Genomic DNA, 8,114 nt, shown 5'->3' with positions numbered 1-8,114 from the left:
ACATAAATATGGAAGTTGACTTTGGAGAAGCTGAAATTATCCCATTTCTCATACAGTTGAGTTGTCATTTTGCCTTTAATGTCTACTTTCAATAAGATATCTAGGTATGAAACAAAAGAGGACGACTCTGTGGTGTTTTGATCTAATGATAGGCTGTATTGACAAAATAGATGGCTACAACGACCATAGAATTTGTGAAATGCTGACTTTAATGGAGACTGGTAAATATCGAGAGACGTTAAATAACATGCAGGGAAAATTTCATTATCAATAGCATCCAGTGAAAGTTTCATTAGCGGTAATATTTAGTGAAATTTTCATTAACAATAACATCAAGTGAAATGTTCATTAACAATACCATCCAGTGAAGACTTCTTTAACAATAACAGTCAGTGACTGTTCCATTAACAATAACATTCAGTGAAATTTTGATTAACAATAACATCCAGTGAAGGTTGCATTAACAATAACATCTAGTGAAATTGCCATTAACAATATCATCTAGTGAAATTGCCATTAACAATACCATCTAGTAAGTTGTCATAAACATTAACGTCCAGTGAATGTTTCGTTATCAGAAGCAATCAGTGCATGTTTCATTGACAATAACATCCAGTGAAGGTTTGATTTACAATAACACCCAGTGAAGATTTCATTGCCAATGCATATTTCATTAACAATAATATCCAGTAAATATTTATTGAAAATTACAATTACATTCACTTAATTGTTCATTAGCTAACAATCACGTGGGGATTCGGGTTAAAATAGGTTCCTCAGTACCCCTTGCTTGTCGTAAGAGGCGACTAAATGGAGCGGTCCTTTGGATGAGACCGCGACAACCGAAGCCCCGTGTCACAGCAGGTGTGGCACGATAAAGATCCCTCCCTGCTCAATGGCGATAAGCGCCGAGCATAGGCCTAAATTTTGCAGCCCTTCACCGGCAGTGGTGACGTCTCCATATGAGTGAAATATTCTCGAGAGGAACGTTAAACTGTATTCAATCAATCATTAGCTAACACCCAGTGAAGGTTTTATTAGCAATAAATTACAGTGAACATTTCATTAACAATAACATCAAGTGAGAATTTCATTTGAAAATCCATTAAACACTTCATTAAATAGCATCTAGTGAAGGATTTATTAACAAAAACATCAAATGAAAGTTTCATTAAATAACATCCGGTGAAGATTTCTTTAACAATAACAGCCAGCGGAGGTTTCATTAACAATAACGTCCGGTGAACATTTCATTCAAAAATAACGTCAATTCAAGATTTCATTAACAATAACATCCTGTGAATATTCCATTACCAATAACGTTCATTGAAAATTTCAATAAAAACAACATCCAGTGAAGGTTTCATTAACAATAACATCCAGTAAAATTTCCTTAACAATAACATCCAGTGAAACTTTCATTAACAATAACGTACCCTGAAGGTTTCATTGACAATAACGTCCAGTAAAGGTTCCATTACAATATTACCCAGTGAAGATTTCATTAAACAGCATTCAGTGATGGTGTCATTAACAATATCATTCAGTGAGGTTTCATTAAGGGGACGTAGATGAATGTGCAATTCATAAAATGAAGGCAATTATCTAGATGGAGTTTTCTCCCGCATGCAAAAGCTCTTAGTTATAATCCCGGTCGCGACAGATCTAAATCGTTACAACAGTTAGTGACAATTCCATCGCTGAACGCTCGCCATGAGGTGTGAATGTCAAGACGACCTTAAAAACGGATGCCCCGTTTCACAGTAGGTGTTGCACGCTAAATAACCACTACTGTTCAATGGCCGTGAGCGCCGAACATAGATCTAGATTTGAAGATCTTCAACGGTATTGGTGACGTTCCCATATGAGTGGAAAATTCTCGAGAGGGACGCTAAACACAATCAATCATCAATCCTGTTAACATTGCATGAGGGGGAGGTGGCAGTATATACACAACACGCATTTATATAGCTCTGAAATGAAGTAATTAGAAAAAGAAAGAAAAAAAAGCGAATGTTATGGACAAGTTAACCGAACCTTCAAAAAAGGAATCCTGTTGTAATACATGGTAGGTAACACATCATTGTCGTATGCATTTTCGACAGACATCTTACTGTCAATTTTACTGAAATTTCTCAATGATATGGTTTTCCTATTCTTGATTTTACCAATGCTTTGTCATACAAAATCATACGGTAAAAGTCAATGTGATTCTAAACAAATGTACTGGCGATATTTTCATTGCTAAAATTTGTTACAGATCTATATTTATAAATGACTTAAAATCGGTATTAACAAAACAAATAAATCCCGAATAGGTTGATGAATAATTACCTACATTAAAACAGTAACGCATGATACAGGGGGTTTCAACAGTTTCGATTGAAGTGAGCATTTATGAAATTCTGTGGACGTTATCACGATATAGTCCGTCAATTCAATGTATCACTGGGTCAAATGTTGTCTGGCATGTTTCATACCGATTGTTAGGCATTTCTTGACACACTGATTTTGACTATGGATAAATCCGTTTACCTGATCAGGATATAGAGCTAACGGCGAGTGTGACCGGTCGACAGGGGATAATTGCTCATCATAGGCACCTGATCCCACCCCTGGTGTGTCCAGGAGTCCGTGTTTGCCCAACTATCTATGTTGTATTGCTTATAGGAGTTTTGACATTGTTCGTTATCTTCATCTTTCATATACATGACACTGTTTGGGTGCGGTACTTAAGAATAAAATACTTTCTTTGTTGTTTCATCGGGTGATGGAGGTAGCTAGCAGAAGAACCAAAACCCGCGTAAACTGACCATGCATTTTTTCCTGCAATGATTGCTACCTTCATCACCCGATGGAACAAAGGAAGACATCTTATTGTTTTTATTCATATCTTTATGAATTGATTTAAAATAAAAACTAGATTTAAGTACTAAAATATCATATAGTTGACCCATTCGTTACGCTCAACAGAACAGCCAATGCACCCTCTGACCTTGAAAACTCTCCATATTTGGTAATGACTGCACAGCCAGGTGGCACTACAGAACGGATCAAACAAATTTGCAACAAAGATGTATGCATTATCCCAGATGAAAGCAATGTCAATTTCAATAGAAATATAAGAGAACAAATTATGATAGGTCGTGAGTTCGAGCAATGTTCATACCACGGCCACGTCAAACCTAAGATGTAAACTAGTTTGCGATATGTTCCTTCGTCAAACGCTCGTTATTTAGAAGCGAGAATCACGGGGGATTTGGATATTACCTAAAAAGGTAGGCGTTGACATGTTCAATAATCCCCACTGCTAATCAGATTTCGTTAATTTACTAACCGCAATGTTTCGAATTCGTCTCCTATAGATCAATAAAAAAGAATATTTTCTAAGAAAAAATATCATTTCGTAGAAGCACTCTGGATAAAAAAAGGTGGGTTTTATCCCTGGCTGGTAGAAAGCTCCTTAACACTGACAGAGGAATTGATCTGAAAGCGGTCAAGACGGTCGAGGAGCTGCTCTCACAGTATAAAAGTCACCCCTTTTTTGGAGGACAAGGTGAAATGGAGATATGTCAAGTACGTAGCTTAATCCACTACTTAAATCTACAATTTAAACCTACAGCTTAAACCTACAGTTTACATATACAGCTTAAACCTACAGCTTACATCTATAGCTTAAATCTACAGCTTAAATCTACAGCTTAAACTTACAGCTTACATCTATAGCTTAAATATACAGCTTAAACCTACAGCTTACATCTATAGCTTAAATCTACAGCTTAAACCTACAGCTTACATCTATAGCTTAAATATACAGCTTAAACCTACAGCTTACATATATAGCTTAAATCTACAGCTTAAACCTACAGCTAGTGTTTACACTAGGTGGTGTCCAGCACGATGACCTACAAGTCAATAGTAACAGGCGGATCGCCTGTCAGCCTCCGTCTAAAAATCTTAAAAGTGCCCTATTAGATCAGGTACAAAGTGAATAAATGACGATATTGAATGAGGGAGAGGTTAGATGTAAGAGAAATTAGATGTAGGGAGAAATCATCTGTAGGAGAAATTAGATGTAGGGAGAAATTATCTGTAGGAAAAATTATCTATAGGGAGAAATCACCTGTAGGAGAAATTAGATGTAGGGAGAAATCATCTGTAGGAGAAATTAGATGTAGGGGAAATTAAATGTAGCAGAAAATAGATGTAGGGAGAAAGTAGATGTTGAAAATATTAGATGTAGGATAAATTAGGAGAGATACGATTGTGAGAAATTAACATATTTTCTTTTTAAAAAGGCAATTGCATAAAGGGTTTAATTGATTGTTAAAATATTATACCAAACTTTATACAGAGATTTATATAAATCATTCAGCATCGATGATTGAAATATTAAATTATGTCTGGATTAAACTAAACATACACCACGAGTATTAAACGCAAACATCGGACTGAGGTGTATTTACATCAATAAATAAAACTGAAAAAGCCGTTCATGACCTAAAACGAAAAAAATCGACATGTATGGATCATATAAGGTCATTCTAAAACATTTTTGTCTAGAAGTCTTCTGACAAACAAGTTGATGGTACAGAGGTTTCAAAAGTCTCAATTGAAGCCAGCATTTCGCAAATTGTATGGTTATTATAACGATCTAGTTTGTAAATAAAACCTATCATTGGGTCAAATGCTATCTGACCTGTTTCATACCGATTGTTAAGCCGTTCTTGGTACACTGATTTTCACTTCGGATAACTCCGTTTACCTGATCAGGATATAGGGCTCACGGCGGATGTGACCGGTCAACAGGGGGTGCTTACTCCTCCAAGGGCACCTCATCCCACATCTGCTGTGTCTAGGGGTCCGTGTTTACCCAACTATTTATTTTGTATTGCCTGTAGGAGTTCTAAGATTGATCGCAGTTCGTTATATTCACTTTCATTCAAAACTGCTACAAATTTTAAATTAAGAAAAAAGAAAACAACAACAAAATAAATAAATAAACTAAATTTATGTTGCTATAAACTAACCAAATATAATCTACTGTGTTGAACGAAATTCATATTCTCATGATTTCCAAATTAAGCTTAAAACAGCAGGGATAATTCTCATATTTACATAGCAAAATTAAAAAGCACGATGGAATTATTTTCTTCTAAACTTCGAAAAACCCTTTAATATTAATGGAGTTATCATGGGTTTGCTATTGCAAGAAAGTCCTCAGATTGTGACGTCAGACAAGTACTCTAAATATGAATTATGTACCAATACAGTTTTTATTTTGGGCTGTATTTTATGTAATGTATTTTGCAAGGGTTAGTACAAATAGTACAAAAATATAATATAATTTACAAAGGTTAATGAGAATTTCTACAACGGTACCCACTGCATGCTTAAGTCACGTGATTTATTTGTAATTTGATTATCGTTATTAAGTTGGCAGATATACAAGGACGCTGCTGGATAAAGGTAATGGTTTCTATAACCTGATGATCTTGTGCTGGAATACGGGTCAGGGAAGCCCCATACACGACCACCCTAACTCACACTGCTTTATGAAGATCTTACAGGGGTAGGTAGACGAGGAACTGTACAAAAAACCGGAAGTGACGTCATGTCAGGATTGTTGTGGGTGTAGAATGGAGAAAATAGATGACCAAATATATAAACTCAACGACGTGGCACATGTCACAGGTGGGTATTTGGGTACAAACTTAATAGACAAAAAACGATTGTCAATCAGCATACCAAGGTACTGAGGGAAATAAAATAATGATTTCATCTAATACTGATTTTTTGTCTCAAACTGCTACCTTCTTATTTAGATGAAGACGGTTTCCATCGAGTCAGAAACAAAAGTCACGTAGATGGAGCAGTCACCTTACCTTTATATTTCCCGCCATTCTCCACGTACCGGAAGTTTGATGATGACACAAGTAAACCGACAGAGGTTCCTATGGGATTTGATCAAGATTTTAGTGAGGAGTGCTGTGCTCGTTCATGTCGTTAATTTGTGACATATCAGATGATCTGAGTTGTTTATGTTGAAAGGACATCGATTCACAATATCAAGGTCATACAGATGAGGAGTTGTACACGTGACATTTTTGTGATGTTTTGATAAAGGTAATCATGTAGTATATTCTTCACACAACCCTCACGCATATTAAAGCTATGCAAAATTGTATGGCATATGAAGGATGAAGTTATTTCTGCTGCAAGGATTTCTTCATTTATTACATTTACCAAAAACAGTGATTTTGAAAGGACTATTTGTATACAAGTAATATTTGGATACAATTCCCATGTCAAATTTTAATTTCTAGTCACAAATAATTTCTTTATTATCTGCATGCATCTCTCTTTATAGAATCACTTAAAATTTTAAAAGCGTCTGTCCATAAGCTCTTTGTTATAAACACATAACTACATCTGTTTTTGCGTTTATTTTACACATCATGTTGAAGCATATGTAATACTATATATTTCATGATATGTATTTTTTGTTGTTGTTAGAAATAAGAAATAAAGACGTTGAATTTAATCGTACATTGTTTATCCTCTTTGGTACATTTCATGTCTTCCATAAATATATACCCCTGGGCACGTATTACACATCTGCAATTTTATATACCAGAAACAGAGGCTTGCAACTAATTCAAATCTGGTACATCCATTAATCTGGATGTCATATTACAAAATGTGTAAATTAATGTACCTCAAATTTTGTGGGCAAAGGTATTTTGGTCAATTTTGCAAACGATTGATTTATATTCCGCACTTTGTAAAGTTCCATTTTTTTATTGGACATATTGGGGTTGTGGTGAAAACGAGATCTTTATTGTCTGATAATACTGATAATAGAGTAAAATAGAAAATTAGTCTAAATTTAAAGAATGATTATTATGGAGGCATGTTATTGACAAATACATGAATGTTACAAGAGTTTAAAAGTCAGCAGTTTATCGTTACAAATTTTATGTTTGTTATAATGATCTTTGTAAATGCAAACTGTCGAATGCTGACTAAGGCGGTTCATACTAATTGTTAGGCCGTTCTTCATATACTGATTTGGAGTACGAGTTACTCTGATCAAGACGGAAGGCTCACTGTGAGTGTGACCGATCAACATGAGATGTATATGCCCACTAGACACCTAAGTTGTGTCCAGGGGTCGTGTTTGCCCTTCTGTTAATTTTGTATTTTTAATGAGACATGATATTCATCACTGTTCGTTTAATTTACTTTTATTCTCATAACCGTAAAACAGTGTATAAAATATACATATGTAAAGGAGTTTACAATATATGTATTGAATCGAAAAATATCATATCCGTGTTGAAGAGGTACTAAGTAATATAATGTTATGAACGCAGATAGATGAAAGGTGAAAATAACGAACAACGGTCATCATCTTAACTCCTATAAGAAATACAAAATAGAGAGCTGGGGAAACAGGGCCGCCAGGATATTTCATAGGTGGGGTCAGGTGCATAAGAGGAGTGAGCATCCCTCTAACTTGTAATTTCTTTTTTTTTTAAAACAGTTCAATCCTTGTTTGTTATCTAAGAAGTAATAACACATCGTCATATTCATTTATTGCGTAATTAATGGAAAGCTGTATACTGTACATCAGTGATGTATCAATGTCTGTTAGATGTTTAACCGGTTATCTCAGTAGCTAATGGCCTTTCTCGTTATATAAGATGCATTTTGAAATTAGTTTTGATTCCCGACAATGGCTGCTCTAGCGTTAATTTAAACAATATTTCATTATGATAATCCATGGCTCTAGCGTTAATACTAACTCCGGTACACGCAACATAGATGATATTCTCTATAGTCCTGTACTTCTGAGGTAAACTCCGGATATATCAGATTGTAAACATACTTCTATACTGCGTATACAGAATGCGCTGTAAATCGACAGAGAGATACAGATACATCCATAAAACATAGCAATTTAGAGCGCATTATGTCTAGGCACTATAAAAATCCCATATTATTGTACAACCACCAAAAACCTTAAATCTAAAATTCCTAACGCATATACCTTCCTCACTTTAGTCAATGCATACCACAAACCTTTAAATTGGTAAAGCAAATAATACAGT

At 35.0% G+C, this 8,114-nt stretch overlaps 1 pseudogene; it reads left to right on the top strand.

Moving 5' to 3' along the window:
• The first annotated feature begins 1,713 nt into the window (after positions 1-1,713).
• LOC125662268 (cysteine dioxygenase-like) lies at positions 1,714-6,010 on the top strand (annotated as a pseudogene).
• Positions 6,011-8,114: the final 2,104 nt, after the last annotated feature.

Source organism: Ostrea edulis, chromosome 8, assembly GCF_947568905.1.
Source record: "Ostrea edulis chromosome 8, xbOstEdul1.1, whole genome shotgun sequence".
NCBI lineage: Eukaryota > Metazoa > Mollusca > Bivalvia > Ostreida > Ostreidae > Ostrea > Ostrea edulis.
The sequence above is the reverse complement of the archived record's forward strand: the minus strand, read 5'-3'. Positions and strand labels throughout refer to the sequence as shown.